A 16,486-nucleotide genomic window follows, 5' to 3' on the forward strand; every position below is an offset into this window, starting at 1 on the left:
AGCAACAATTGGGGGTGCCGGGAATGGGGCAGAAATCCAAGAATCAGGTTCCACAAACCATTTTTCAATGGCTCCGGACTCCTTACAACCCTGTGAAAATTTGTCCCATCATTGTCAAGTCTGGCTATTCAACTCCAATTCAAGTGGTTCTGAGCAGATAGTTCTCCAGTGAATTCTCTAATTTCAAAAATCCTCATAGAGTGGCTGTGTTAGATGTGGTGGCCCAAACGTTATTGGAGAGGAGATGCAATGGTTTTTAAGACAATATTTGCTGAAAGCACATTTGCTGTGCAACTAAAAAATCTGTGTGTGATCTCACATTGGGCGGGATTTTCCGGCCGCGTTCGCCCGGCAACAGGAGGATCCTGCCTGAGGTCAATGGATTTTCCTATTGTCAGCATCTCGCCCGTGGTGGTCTTGTGGCAGACAGGGCAGGAGAATCCATCCCCTCCATGGCTCCTCCACACTGTTCGGACGATGCACCATATTGTTTCCCACTTGCCAAATTTGCCCAACAGAAGCTTATTTCAATGACACAGCTTGAATCCATTGGATCTTTGGGTGCAATCCTCCATGCTCCTGCCAATCCTTTTCCCTAATTCAACTGAAAGGATGTCAGCCTTGTCTCAGTGGTAACACTCTCTCCGCTAAATCAGTGGCAACGACAACTTACCTTATGTAGCCCATTTAACACAGTGAAACATCCCAAAATACATCTCTCACTTCAGGTACCGTGCCCGAAGAGGGATTGGTGACCATCGACCTCCATGTCAATCGTATTCTGGAGGCATGGATCACCTTTGTTTGGTGATACGTTCATCCAACTTGCCAGGCTCTTTAGAAAGATGTTGACCTCGATCTTCTTTACAGTTCATCTTTCCCAACAGCATCAGACTTTCTAAATCGATTTCTTGTAAGTTGTCCAAGAAATTTCACTGATCGTGGTGGAAGAATTCTTTCGGTCCCAAATGTTACGAGCACTCGCGATTGGTCGTGTAACTTGTCCTGGATATCTTTATTACTCATTTGTTATAGGCCAGGGTTTAGAGAACCCCAAAGAGTATCATGAGTTCACCTGACCCACAACTTTTAATAGATTGTGGTATGGGGAGCACACGGCCCACTCTACAGGTATGGTACAGCAGAAATGGAAAAGTATTTTTTAAAGCAAAACAATGTTTATTCTATGAACTCAAGTTAACCTTTTTGAAACAAACAGTGAACATCTTAGCAACCATTAATTTCAAATACAACCCCCACAGAATACAACACTAAGTAATCCTTAATAACTTCCCAAACAACATCCAGAAGACAGAAGAAACACCTTTTTTTTTTAGAAATTTAGTTTATCCAATTAATTTTTTTCCAATTAAGGGGCAATTTAGCGTGGCCAATCCACCTACCCTGCACATCTTTGGGTTGTGGGGGTGAAACCCACGCAGACACGGGGAGAATGTGCAAACTCCACACGGACAGTGACCCAGAGCCGGGATCGAACCTGGGACCTCGGCGCCGTGAGGCAACAGGGCTAACCACTGCGCCACCGTGCTGCCAGAAACACCTTTTAACAGTTGCACATTAGGTTTACATTCACTACTGAGAACATTTATAATTCTGAATTCACCAAATGATCAAGAGATAGTCTTTTCATGGCAGAGAGATCAACAGTACACCTGCTCTGTCTGGCTTCAGCTCCAACACTGAAAATGAAACTGAAACACACCCTGCAGCAAACAGCCTAAAATGAAAGTAAAAAGCTGACAGACAGCCCAGCTCCACCCACACTCTGACATGACTGCAGTAAAAGACACCCAATTATTCAAAGTACATTTCTTATTACTCACCTCAGAAACCATGGGCGGGATTCGCTGTTGGCTGATGCCAGATTCTCCGCGATTGGGCGGAGAATCGATACCGATGCCAAAATCATAATTCGCCGTCACCTCGACAGCGCATCGATGCAATCTGGGTCGCACATACAGTAAATGCCGTTTGCGTGTCATTAGTGGGTTCCGACCCAGTATTCTCCGAGGACTCCGTGATGCACCACTTCCGATAGGCCGAGTTTCCGACGGTACGGTTCACTTATGCTTTTAAATATTGTGAAACAGGCGCCGTGGCTGCTGAGGGAGTGGGAGGGGGAACGGAAAGTGTCCATGGTTTGCTGACAGTTGTGCCACTGTCCGGGGGGGCTTCTTCCATGGCCGGGGGGAGGGTAACAGGGGGTGGTCAGGAGATGGGCTGTGGGGTTGGGGTGGACGGGCACGGAACGCCATTGCTGCAGCCAGAAAGGCAGCCATGTAACTGCTCATGCCACTGACAGCCCACTGTGAACATAGGGTCACGGGCGGTATAGGTGTCTCCCCAGGACACTCCCCTAGGTTCCCTCTGGTCCTCACTGGCCCATCAGTGGGATGGGCGTGCTCCAGCAGTACCAGTGTCATCTTGTTGGCTGGAATGAGTGTGTGTGGGGAGTGTAATGTGTATGTGGGGCTGGGATGAGTGTGTGTGGGGAGTGTAATGTGTGTGCGGCTGGGATGAGTGTGTGTGGGGAGTGTAATGTGTGTGTGCGGCTGGGATGAGTGTCTGTGGGGAGTGTAATGTGTGTGTGGGGCTGGGATGAGTGTGTGTGGGGAGTGTAATGTGTGTGCGGCTGGGATGAGTGTGTGTGGGGAGTGTAATGTGTGTGTGCGGCTGGGATGAGTGTCTGTGGGGAGTGTAATGTGTGCGTGCGGCTGGGATGAGTGTCTGTGGGGAGTGTAATGTGTGCGTGCGGCTGGGATGAGTGTGTGTGGGGAGTGTAATGTGTGTGTGTGGCTGGGATGAGTGTGTGTGGGGAGTGTAATGTGTGTGTGTGGCTGGGAGGAGTGTGTGTGGGGAGTGTAATGTGTGTGTGAGGCTGGGATGAGTGTGTGTGGGGAGTGTAATGTGTGTGTTGGCTGGGATGAGTGTGTGTGGGGAGTGTAATGTGTATGTGCGGCTGGGATGAGTGTGTGTGGGGAGTGTAATGTGTGTGTGAGGCTGGGATGAGTGTGTGTGGGGAGTGTAATGTGTGTGTGCGGCTGGGATGAGTGTGTGTGGGGAGTGTAATGTGTGTGTGCGGCTGGATGAGTGTGTGTGGGGAGTGTGTTGGCTGGGATGAGTGTGTGTGGGGAGTGTAATGTGTGTGTGCGGCTGGGATGAGTGTGTGTGGGGAGTGTAATGTGTGTGCGGCTGGGATGAGTGTGTGTGGGGAGTGTAATGTGTGTGCGGCTGGGATGAGTGTGTGTGGGGAGTGTAATGTGTGTGTGCGGCTGGGATGAGTGTGTGTGGGGAGTGTAATGTGTGTGTGAGGCTGGGATGAGTGTGTGTGGGGAGTGTAATGTGTGTGTGCGGCTGGGATGAGTGTGTGTGGGGAGTGTAATGTGTGTGTGCGGCTGGATGAGTGTGTGTGGGGAGTGTGTTGGCTGGGATGAGTGTGTGTGGGGAGTGTAATGTGTGTGTGCGGCTGGGATGAGTGTGTGTGGGGAGTGTAATGTGTGTGTGCGGCTGGGATGAGTGTGTGTGGGGAGTGTAATGTGTGTGTGCAGCTGCAGCTTGTCAGCCTCCCGAGTGTCAATCACGGACCCGGCGAATCTTGCACCAGTTTTAATTGGAATCAATTGTGTTCCACATGGCACGGTGCTGGCCCAACACAGTCAATGAATCGATCCCAGTCTGGCGCCAGTTTTGCTGTTGTGAAAGCCCACAAATCCTGCCCCGGCCTCAACACTTAATCTCGGAAATGGTGCTATCGCCAATATTTATCCCTCAACTATCATCGTTGATAAAACAGATTCTCTGCTCGGTATCTCATAGAATCCCTGCACTGCAGGCCATTCGGCCCGTCAAGTCTGTACTGACCCTCCGAAAGAGGGCCCTGACCAGGCGCATTCCCCCGCCCTATCCCTGTAACCTGACCTAACTTTCACATCTTTGGACACCAAGGGGCAATTTATCGTTGCCAATCCACCTAACCTGCACATCTTCGGACTGCGGAAAGAAACTGGAGCACCCGGAGGAAACTCATGCAGACACAGGGAGAACATGCAGACTCCGCACAGTGTCGGAAGGTCAGAATTGAACCCAGGTCTTGGACACTGTGAGGCAACAGTGCTAACCACTGTGCCACCCTATCTTATTGCAGTTTGTGTGATCTTGCCTTGTATAAATCTCCTGCCATGTTTCCTAATTTACAAGTGACCACTCTTCAAAAGCACTGAATCAGCTGTAAAGTCCCTTGGTACATCTGAGATCATGAAATGTGCGAGACACAGGGATTCCTTCCCCTTTTCCAAACAAGGAATACCTATACTAAACATTCAGCACCAATCACAGTCTCTGATCTAAAACCATTGTTGAGAGTAGATTAACCCCCACATAATATTTATGTCTTTCGACTGTTGTGTCTTTAAGACGTTTAACTGAATACAAAGTTGAATTTCCTGAGTGCAATTTCTCTGCTCACTGTTGTTTAAAATTTTGATGTCACTTTTCTTCATTGTTTGATCCGCATCAAAACTTACTCTGCGAGGTTGGCCAATTCTGGAGGTTTGGTCACCTGACTTTGTGCCAACAACCGCCCCGCCCAGTCAAATAGCCATTTCCCCCAATTGCCAATATTTTTGTAACTAATGAACCAAAGTGTACAAAGAAAACGAAAAAGAGAACGCAGTTATTTTTAATGTCCCTTTGATTTTGTTTCTCTCTCCCAGGTTTGCTTGCCAAGTGACAAGGAAATGAATCTTTAACACCTGGGACAATCCTGGAGAGATGGTGATCCTAAATCGTGCCCATGCCGACTTCTAACGGATCAGGTTAGACTCAAGAAGCCTGGACTACGAACACAAACATCCACCTTACTGTCCCCAAAGCACAGCGTTTCACTGTAATATATAACTGAGCCACCAGAATCATGACTGATATTATTGTGGAGTGAAAGGCTGGTTGTCAAAAGGTCAGTCAGCGTTAAGTAGATCTTTCCTTTCCATGTTTATCTTTGGACAGCTGGCAAAAGGTTCAAGGGGGGGGAGAAAAAAAATTCCCGATGGTTTTGTTTGAAAACGCTGGAGATGCAGAGGAAGGGGGGGGGGGGGGGGGGGGGGTGGAGATGCAGAGGAAGGCGGGGTGGAGATGCAGAGGAAGGGGGGGTGGAGATGCAGAGGAAGGGGGGGTGGAGATGCAGAGGAAGGGGGAGTGGAGATGCAGAGGAAGGGGGGGTGGAGATGCAGAGGAAGGGGGGGTGGAGATGCAGAGGAAGGGGTGGAGATGCAGAGGAAGGGGGGGGGTGGAGATGCAGAGGAGGGGGGTGGAGATGCAGAGGAAGGGGGGGGGGGCGGAGATGCAGAGGAGGGGGGGGTGGAGATGCAGAGGAAGGGGGGGTGGAGATGCAGAGGAAGGGGTGGAGATGCAGAGGAAGGGGGGGGTGGAGATGCAGAGGAGGGGGGGTGGAGATGCAGAGGAAGGGGGGGGGCGGAGATGCAGAGGAAGGGGGGTGGAGATGCAGAGGAGGGGGTGGAGATGCAGAGGAAGGGGGGGGCGGAGATGCAGAGGAAGGGGGGTGGAGATGCAGAGGAGGGGGGTGGAGATGCAGAGGAAGGGGGGTGGAGATGCAGAGGAAGGGGGGTGGAGATGCAGAGGAGGGGGGCTGGAGATGCAGAGGAAGGGGGGGTGGAGATGCAGAGGAGGGGGGGTGGAGATGCAGAGGAAGGGGGGGTGGAGATGCAGAGGAAGGGGGGGTGGAGATGCAGAGGAAGGGGGGTGGAGATGCAGAAGGGGGGTGGAGATGCAGAGGAAGGGGGGGTGGAGATGCAGAAGGGGGGTGGAGATGCAGAGGAAGGGGGTGGAGATGCAGAGGAAGGGGGGGGAATGCAAAGGAGTGGGGTGGAGATGCAGAGGAAGGCGGGGGGAATGCAGAGGAGGGGGTGGAGATGCAGAGGAAGGGGGGGGAATGCAGAGGAGGGGGGGTGGAGATGCAGAGGAAGGTGGGGGGAATGCAGAGGAGGAGGGGTGGAGATGCAGAGGAAGGGGGGTGTGCAGCGGAAGGGGGGTGGAGATGCAGAGGAGGGGGGGCGGAGATGCAGAGGAGGGGGTGGAGATGCAGAGGAGGGGGGTGGAGATGCAGAGAAGGGGGGTGGAGATGCAGTGGAGGGGGGTGGAGATGCAGAAGGGGGGGTGGAGATGCAGAGGAAGGGGGGTGGAGATGCAGTGGAGGGGGGGTGGAGATGCAGAAGGGGGGGTGGAGATGCAGAGGAAGGGGGGTGGAGATGCAGAGGAGGGGGGTGGAGATGCAGAGGAGGAGGGTGGAGATGCAGAGGAAGGGGGGTGGAGATGCAGAGGAGGGGGGTGGAGATGCAGAAGGGGGGCGGAGATGCAGAGGTGGGGGGTGGAGATGCAGAGAAGGGGGGGGTGGAGATGCAGAGGAGGGGGGGTGGAGATGCAGAAGGGGGGGGGCGGAGATGCAGAGGTGGGGGGCTGGAGATGCAGAGGAAGGGGGGTGGAGATGCAGAAGGGGGGCGGAGATGCAGAGGAAGGGGGTGGAGATGCAGAGGAGGGGGGTGGAGATGCAGAGGAAGGGGGGTGGAGATGCAGAGGAAGGGGGGTGGAGATGCAGAGGAGGGGGGCTGGAGATGCAGAGGAAGGGGGGGTGGAGATGCAGAGGAGGGGGGGTGGAGATGCAGAGGAAGGGGGGGTGGAGATGCAGAGGAAGGGGGGGTGGAGATGCAGAGGAAGGGGGTGGAGATGCAGAAGGGGGGTGGAGATGCAGAGGAAGGGGGGGTGGAGATGCAGAAGGGGGGTGGAGATGCAGAGGAAGGGGGTGGAGATGCAGAGGAAGGGGGGGAATGCAAAGGAGTGGGGTGGAGATGCAGAGGAAGGCGGGGGGAATGCAGAGGAGGGGGTGGAGATGCAGAGGAAGGTGGGGGGAATGCAGAGGAGGGGGGTGGAGATGCAGAGGAAGGTGGGGGGAATGCAGAGGAGGAGGGGTGGAGATGCAGAGGAAGGGGGGTGTGCAGCGGAAGGGGGGTGGAGATGCAGAGGAGGGGGGGCGGAGATGCAGAGGAGGGGGTGGAGATGCAGAGGAGGGGGGTGGAGATGCAGAGAAGGGGGGTGGAGATGCAGTGGAGGGGGGTGGAGATGCAGAAGGGGGGGTGGAGATGCAGAGGAAGGGGGGTGGAGATGCAGTGGAGGGGGGGTGGAGATGCAGAAGGGGGGGTGGAGATGCAGAGGAAGGGGGGTGGAGATGCAGAGGAGGGGGGTGGAGATGCAGAGGAGGGGGGTGGAGATGCAGAGGAAGGGGGGGTGGAGATGCAGAGGAGGGGGGTGGAGATGCAGAAGGGGGGCGGAGATGCAGAGGTGGGGGGTGGAGATGCAGAGAAGGGGGGGTGGAGATGCAGAGGAGGGGGGGTGGAGATGCAGAAGGGGGGGGCGGAGATGCAGAGGTGGGGGGGTGGAGATGCAGAGGAAGGGGGGTGGAGATGCAGAAGGGGGGCGGAGATGCAGAGGTGGGGGGTGGAGATGCAGAGAGGGGGGGTGGAGATGCAGAGGAGGGGGGGTGGAGATGCAGAAGGGGGGGCGGAGATGCAGAGGTGGGGGGGTGGAGATGCAGAGGAGGGGGGGGGGGTGGAGATGCAGAAGGGGGGGGGGGGGGAGCCGCTGGAGACAGCTGCAAACTGCAAACTGGCAGGTACCCTTTACCCAGGACAGTTTTTTAAAAAAAGCACCTTTCTGTGTGAGAACAATTGCACAACGCAACCCAGGTCTGAGAGATTTAATTAAGATAATAAGTTGATACTGTGTTGGCCCCAGCTTTCTTGTCCCATTCTATCAAGGCAACTTTATTTTTAAAATAATGGTTATTTCGTGAGATCTGTGAGCTGGCTATATTCTGTTTCTGAAATTGGACAAAGCGCATGTGAAACACACTGAACTCGGTGACCTTTCTAATTTAAGTCTGAAGGAATTGTCAAAGGATTAAAAGGAAATCACATCCGAAGCATGCTCTAAGCCATGGGGAGGTGGGTGGTGGGGGAGGTTGGGGAGGGGGGTGGTGGGGGAAGTGGGGAGGGGGGGGAGGGGGTGTTTGGGAAGGGGGGGGTGGGGAGGGGAGAGTGGGGTGGTTGGGGGGGGGAGGGGGTGTTTGGGAAGGGGGGTTGGGGAGGGGAGAGTGGGGTGGTGGGGGAGGTGGAAGCGGTTAATAGTGCCTGCTGTTGCACCAGATTGATTATTGAGAGGCACATATTTATAGATAAGAATTGTTATTTTGAAAAAAGTAGCGATAACCGAAAGCGAAAAGTCAGTAAATCTGCTCCTCCTGATCAAAATCAGTCAGCTCTGCACCAACAATGCACTGAGTTTGCAAAGGTTTAGTAATCTTAGATGAAAAGATGTTTATATACCTTCCTGACAGCAAGTCAAAATTCAGAGCATACCTGTGGCTTCGCTGAGGTCTAAGCCAGGGAGGGAGTTATTATGGAGCCATGGGAAAGCTAAAGTTTTACATCCCTCACCACTCCTACTTTCTTCCCATATATGAATAGAAGCACTTTCAATCTGGATGTTTAAAGCATGTAAGATTATCATAACCTTGAAGAAAGGCTTGATGAAACTGGCCACTCTTTTTGGAACAACCCGTTCCTGTCAGTGTGGAAGTGTCGCCTTTGTACTAGATCCACAATTAAAACTTAAGGAACCTGTAAATTATATGACTGATGTGGTTTTATTTTTTTTCAAATTGAACCTTACGTGCAATATGCTGAATGATAGATGCATTGTTCCCACGAGCCACTTCTCATGCCAGGTGCTGAAAAATAACAAGACAAAAAAAAAAATCCTGTAATTTTGTTCCTGTGCAAAATATTTCAGCACTTCCGTTGTTAATATTAGGTTGGTGAATGACCATTTACAAACTTTCCTCTTAGCCACCGCCGCCATTTAATAGCAGCGCCATCGCTTAAATAAAGTGGGGAACGTCCCAGCGGCGGCTATGAGGGGAGCAGTCGCACCAGCGGCGCCTCCTGCCTGGGATTTGCCCCTTTCTGCCTGGTTGACAGGTGAATTTTGGGAATAAATTGGTGCAGTCTGAGAGAATAAGATCCCCTCTTGTGAGTGGTGTCTGGTGGATACAACGCAAGGCAAAAGTCGGGTGAGGGATTCTCGTTAGATTCATAGAGTCCCTACAGTGCTGTAGGAGGCCATTCAGCCCATCAGGTATGCACCAACTCTCCGAAAGAGCATGCCAACCAACAGGGCTGGCTCAAGGTACCGGCAACTCGGGCAGTCGCCCGGGGCGCCATGTGCTAGGGGGCGCCATCAAGGAGTGCGTGACCGGCGTCAGAGACCCGGCGCCGCATAAAAGACTCGGGTCCCGCGCATGCACAGTTGGGCCGGTGCCAACCAGCGCATGCGCGGTGGCCGCCCTCCCCCAGGCCGCCCCGCACAAACATGGCGGATGGATCCAGGCTCGCCGGTGGAAGAAAGGAGGCCTGCCGACAGAGAGACCGGCCCGCCGATCGGTGGGTCCCAATCATGTACCAGGTCACTCCGGCGCCCCCCCCCCCTCCCACCCCCCCCCCCCCCCCACCCCCCCGGTGAACGGAGCCCCCACCCCCGCCTAGGGCGCCGAAGTTCAGCTTGCCCGGGGCGCCAGCAACCCTGGGGCCGGCGCTGCCAACCAAGCCCAATCCCCAGCCCTATCCCTTTGACCCCACCTAACACTAAGGGGTAATATAGCATGTCATCCACCTCACCTGCACATCTTTGGACTGTGGGAGGAAACCGGGGCACCCGGAGAAAACCCACGCAGACACGGGGAGAATGTGCAGACTCCGCACAGACAGTGACCCAAGGACAGAATCGAACCCGGGTCCCTGGTGCTGTGAGGCAGCAGTGCTGGCCATTGGGCCACTGTAGCACCTACAATTCAGAAGGTAGTCTAACCTCAGAAGTGGAGAAAGTTGCAGAGATTTCTGTGGCGTCGCAGCCGCCTCAGTGGACGATCTAGAAGTTGGTAGACTTCGTAACAAGTGAATTTGAGAAGCAGCAATATGGAGTCGCTGAGGATCTGGTGAAGGCGAGTGAGGGGGGCTATGGTACCTATTTGGAGGTCCATGGACAGGATGGATCAGCAGATGGAGGTACAGGGGGCAGGGATCAGGAAGGTGGAGGAGGTGCTCACTGAGCAAAGTGACTGGATTGTCTCTCTGGAGGCAGGGACGGCATTGCTGGCGAGGGAGCGGAGGGTGTGAAAGGCCAAGGAATTTACACAGATGATTTGGAGTTGGGGACCAAGGGCAATGTGTCCAAGTTTGCAGATGACACTAAGATGAGTGGTAAAGCGAAAAGTGCAGAGGATACTGGAAGTCTGTCTGCAGAGGGATTTGGATAGGTTAAGTTAGGGGTGGGCAAACTACGGCCCACGGGCCGCATGCGGCCCACCAAAGGTCTTTATGCGGCCCACCAAGTCATTAAAAAAAAATTAGAAATTTTTTTTTTTTTTTTTAAATTTTTTTTTAAGGTTAATGGGGTTGGGTTACTTACTGGTATAGGGTGGATACGTTGACTTGAGTAGGGTGATCATTGCTCGGCACAACATCGAGGGCCGAAGGGCCTGTTCTGTGCTGTACTGTTCTATGTTCTATATGAGGCGCCGAGAATCATAACCGGGTGAAGTAATTATTTGACTTAATATACTATGCGGCCCTTTAAAATTGTGAATTTCTGAATGTGGCCCTTGCACGGAAAAGTTTGCCCACCCCTGGGTTAAGTGAATGGGCTAGGGTCTGGCAGATGGAATACAATGTTGACAAATGTGAGGTTATCCATTTGGTAGGAATAACAGCAAACGGGATTATTATTTAAACGATAAAATATTAAAGCATGCCGCTGTTCAGAGAGACTTGGGTGTGCTAGTGCATGAGTCACAGAAGGTTGGTTTACAAGTGCAACAGGTGATTAAGAAGGCAAATGGAATTTTGTCCTTCATTGCTAGAGGGATGGAGTTTAAGACTAGGGAGGTTATGTTGCAATTGTATAAGGTGTTAGTGAGGCCACACCTGGAGTATTGTGTTCAGTTTTGGTCTATATACTTGAGAAAGGACGTACTGGCGCTGGAGGGTGTGCAGAGGAGATTCACTAGGTTAATCCCAGAGCTGAAGGGGTTGGATTATGAGGAGAGGTTGAGTAGACTGGGACTGTACTCATTGGAATTTAGAAGGATGAGGGGGGATCTTATAGAAACATTTAAAATTATGAAGGGAATAGATAGGATAAATGCGGGCAGGTTGTTTCCACTGGCGGGTGACAGCAGAACTAGGGGACATAGCCTCAAAATAAGGGGAAGTAGATTTAGGACTGAGTTTAGGAGGAACTTCTTCACCCAAAGGGTTGTGAATCTATGGAATTCCTTGCCCAGTGAAGCAGTTGAGGCTCCTTCACTACATGTTTTTAAGGTAAAGATAGATAGTTTTTTGAAGAATAAAGGGATTAAGGGTTATGGTGTTCGGGCCGGAAAGTGGAGCTGAGTCCACAAAAGATCAGCCGTGATCTCATTGAATGGCGGAGCAGGCTCGAGGGGCCAGATGGCCTACTCCTGCTCCTAGTTCTTATGTTCTTATGTTCTTATGTGATCGGGAAAGCCACCACGGGTCATCATAGTCAGGTTCCATAGGAACCTGGACAAGAAGCTGGTCCTGAGATGGGCGAGGGGCCACCGTGATGGTAGATGTGAGGTCCATGCCATTTGAATATACCAGGGCATTGGGGCAGAGCTGGCGAGAATCTGTGCGGCGTTTAATAATACCAAGGCTGCACTCTATAAAAGCCAACTGCTTCGGGTCAACGACAAGGACAGAAACTATTATTTCAATGCGCTGGAGAAAGCGAATGACTTTGTCAATGGACACAGATGGGGGGAGGTGGGGGAACTGGAGTGCTTGAGGACTATGGTCTTTGTTTAATTCTGTATCTGTGTTTTGTGTGGGATTGTCGTAAAGTGGGGGAATGGGTTGGTTATTGTATTGGAGCGGTTTGGAGGAGGGGATTTGGGTGCGGTTCTCATTTTAATTTCTTCCTATAATGTTTGGTATTGTTCAAATAAAGTGGTTTTGAAGATTTCATAGAATACAGTACCTGGTGTGGTTAATATCATGAGCATCAGGTATGTTGCAATTCTGATGATTATGCAATGGCAGAACCTGTTTAAAAACGAAAGGATTCAGATTTTTAATAAAAATTCATGCTCTCCTAGGTGTCTCAATGCACTGTACAGCCAATGAGGTGGTTATCCATAGAATCATAAACAAATAATTTACGGTGCAGAAGGAGGCCGTTCGTCCCATCGAGTCTGCACCGGCCTTTGGAAAGAGCACCTTCCACCCAACCTTTTTTTGGACACTAAAGATGATTTAGCATGACCAATCCACCTAACCTGCATATGTTTGGATTGTGGGAGGAAACCGGAGCACCCGGAGGAAATCCATGCAGACATGGGAGAACGTGCAGACTCCACACAGATAGTCACCCGAGTCAGGAATCGAACATGGGACCCTGGAGCTATGAAGCAACTGTGCTAACCACTGTGCTACCGTGCTGCCCCGCAGTGTAGTCTCTCTTACAATGTAGGAAGCACAGCAGTTATTCTGTGAACAGCAAGTCCCCACAAACTGCAATGAAATCATGGCCCAATAATCAATCATTGTTTATTTATGATGTGGAGATGCCGGCGTTGGACTGGGGTGAGCACAGTAAGTAGTCTTACAACACCAGGTTAAAGTCCAACAGGTTTGTTTCAAACACTAGCTTTCAGAGCATTGCTCCTTCCTCAGGTGAATGAAGAGATATGTTCCAGAAACATATATTTAGACAAATTCAAAGATGCCAAACAATGCTTAGAATGCGAGCATTAGCAGGTAATTGAACTTTTACAGATCCAGAGATAGGGGTAACCCCAGGTTAAAGAGGTGTGAATTGTCTCAAACCAGGACAGTTGGTAGGATTTCGCAAGCCCAGGCCAGATGGTGCGGGCTGAATGTAATGCGACATGAATCCCAGGTCCCGGTTGAGGCCGTACTCATGTGTGCAGAACCTGGCTATAAGTTTCTGCTCGGCGATTCTGCATTGTCGCACATCCTGAAGGCCGCCTTGGAGAACGTTTACCCGGAGATCAGAGGCTGAATGCCCTTGACTGCTGAAGTGTTCCCCGACTGGAAGGGAACATTCCTACCTGGCGATTGTCACGTGATGTCCGTTCATCCATTGTCGCAGTGTCTGCATGGTCTCGCCAATATACCACGCTTCGGGACATCCTTTTCTGCAGCATATGAGGTAGACAACGTTGGCCGAGTCGCACGAGTATGTGCCGCGTACCTGGTGGGTGGTGTTCTCACGTGTAATGGTGGTACCCATGTCGATGATCTGGCACGTCTTGCAGAGATTGCCGTGGCAGGGTTGTGTGGTGTCATGGTCGCTGTTCTGAAGGTTGGGTAGTTTGCTGCAAACAATGGTTTGTTTGAGGTTGTGCGGTTGTTTGAAAGCAAGTAGTGGGGGTGTGGGGATGACCTTGGCAAGATGTTCATCTTCATCAATGATGTGTTGGAGGCTGCGAAGAAGATGTCGTAGTTTCTCCGCTCTGGGAAGGTACTGGACGACTAAGGGTACTCTGTTGGTTGTGTCCTGTGTTTGTCTTCTGAGGAGGTCGGTGCGGATTTTTGCTGTGGTGCGTTGGAACTGACGATCGATGAGTCGAGCGCCATATCCCATTCGTACGAGGGCATCTTTCAGCGTCTGTAGATGTCTGTTATGCTCCTCCTCGTCTGAGCAGATCCTGTGTATATGGAGGGCTTGTCCATAGGGGATGGCTTCTTTAATGTGTTTAGGGTGGAAGCTGGAGAAGTGGAGCATCGTGAGGTTATCAGTGGGCTTGCGGTAAAGCGAAGTGCTGAAGTGACCGTCCTTGATGGAGACGAGTGTGTCCAAGAATGCAACTGATTTTGGAGAGTAGTCCATGGTGAGTCTGATGGTGGGATGGAACTTATTGATGTCATTGTGTAGTCGTTTCAGTGATTCTTCCCCGTGTGTCCAAAGGAAAAAAATGTCATCGATGTATCTGGTGTATAACGTCGGTTGAAGATCCTGTGCGGTGATGAGGTCTTGTTCAAACTTGTGCATGAAGATGTTGGTGTATTGAGGTGTGAATTTGGTCCCCATGGCTGTTCTGTGCGTCTGGATGAAGAACTTGTTGTCGAAGGTGAAGATGTTGTGATCCAGAATGACTACACAATGACATCAATAAGTTCCATCCCACCATCAGACTCACCATGGACTACTCTCCAAAATCGCGTGAGAACACCACCCACCAGGTACGCGGTACATACTTGTGCGACTCGGCCAACGTTGTCTACCTCATACGTTGCAGGAAAGGATGTTCCGAAGCGTGGTACATTGGCGAGACCATGCAGACGCTGCGACAACGAATGAACGGACATTGTGCGACAATCACCAGGCAGGACTTTAACCTGGTGTTGTAAGACTTCTTACAGTTTATTTAGGGATAAATATTGGCCAGGAAGTCAGTGAGAACTCCCCTGCTCTCAATAGATTGTGGGGATTGGATCATTCATGCCCAGTTGCAAGGTAAGGCCTCAGCACTATCCTAAACCTCCTGCATCCAGTCTGTCATCACAGCTACACTGATCTGAGACTAACTTTCCCAGCTGAGGATCTCTGCTTCATGCCCCTGTAATGATACATTGGTTTCAGAGCAATCGAAAGCTACTGCTCCAAGCTGCAGATCTATATTTAACCAATGCCGCTGGAGAAACTTGGGTAGAGGTGACGGATTCCATGGGAGAGTAGGTCATGAGGTTGAAGTCACATCCTTCATTTTGAAAGAATACTCCTTCAAGTATTCTTGGGAACCTTCAATTCCCACTTCGACAGTCAGATAACACAGATAAGAAATGAAAGGCATATTTGTCAGCATGCTAGAATTTCATTGAGGCAAGATGGAGACTTAGTTAAGCGACAGGTGTCTCTCCAGGGCAGTGCGGTAGCACTGTTGCATCACAGCTCCAGGGTCCCCAGGTTCGATTCCCGGCTTGGGTCATTGTCTGTGCGGAGTCAGCACGTTCTCCCCGTGTCTGCGTGGGTTTCCTCCGGGGCTCCTGTTTCCTCCCACAATTCCCGAAAGTTAGGTGAATTGGACATTCTGAATTCTCCTTCTGTGTACCTGAACAGGCGCCGGAGTGTGGCGACTAGGGGCTTTTCACAGTAACTTCATTTCAGTGTTAATGTAAGCCTACTTGTGACACTAATAAATATTATTATTATTTTTAATTTTTAAAAATTAATTTAGAGTACCCAATTCATTTTTCCAATTAAGGGGCAATTCAGCGTGGCCAATCCACCTACCCTGAACATCTTTGGGTTGTGGGTGTGAAACCCACGCAAACACGGGGAGAATGTGCAAACTGCACACGGACAGTGACCCGGGGCCGGGATCGAACCTGGGATCTCGGCGCCGTGAGGCAGCAGCACTAACCACTGCGCCACCGTGCTGCCCGAAGATTATTATTATGAAGGTACAAACAGAAACCCTGCCATTCTTATTGTTTGAATGATATCACCACAGCTACAACACCAAATGTGAGTGCACATCACCACCAGCCGTCCCAGCACGTTGAGCATGGAATTGTGAAAGGTAATGAAGTTGCAACCCATTTAAGTTTGGATAGAATTGCATTGCTTGACCAAAAACACTTTGGCTTCTTCTTATTGGAAAGGATGTGCATATCCTGAAGATAATGATAAAGATGTAGAGGCTAGGCATCAAAATTATGCACAAGGATCGCGATGCGTGATTAACCCGCACTCGTTGACTGCAATCGAGGCAGCACACAAACTTAATGCAACATGTCTCTGTTATCCAATAATCTTACCATATTCTATCTCTTAGAAATTCAGATTTTAGGTCTCCATATTCGCAGCCTCCAGCTATCCTGTACCGATCATCGGTAAATGAGTTGACAGGCATTCTGGGATGCTGCACAGGCTTATTAAATTTAGTCCTTTTGAGGATTTTGTCACTTCTTTAGGTTGACATCATTTAATGGTAGTAATTCTTCGAGTTAACAGATGATTCATTCATTCCTTGTCTAGCAATCATATCGACCGGAATTCTCTGGCTCTTCGCTGGCAGCGGGAATCTCAGGTCGCGCGGCCGCGCACCCTCACCCCTGGGTTTCCCGAGCAGCGTGGGGTGTTGTCAATGGGAATTTGCATTGACAGCAGTGGGAGCAGAGAATCCTGCTGCCAGCGAATGGCATGTCGCTTCCCGACCAAGAAGCACGTGGGGGGGGGGGGGGGGGGGGGGGGGGGAGAGGGGGGAGGGGGTCAGAGAATCCCGCACGTCATCCACTATTAGGCCGACCAAATTTAAGTGTTGTGTTAACTTGTGGAGTTTCTATGGGCGCCG

This window comes from Scyliorhinus canicula, chromosome 9 (assembly GCF_902713615.1).
Source record: "Scyliorhinus canicula chromosome 9, sScyCan1.1, whole genome shotgun sequence".
Taxonomy (NCBI): Eukaryota; Metazoa; Chordata; class Chondrichthyes; order Carcharhiniformes; family Scyliorhinidae; genus Scyliorhinus; species Scyliorhinus canicula.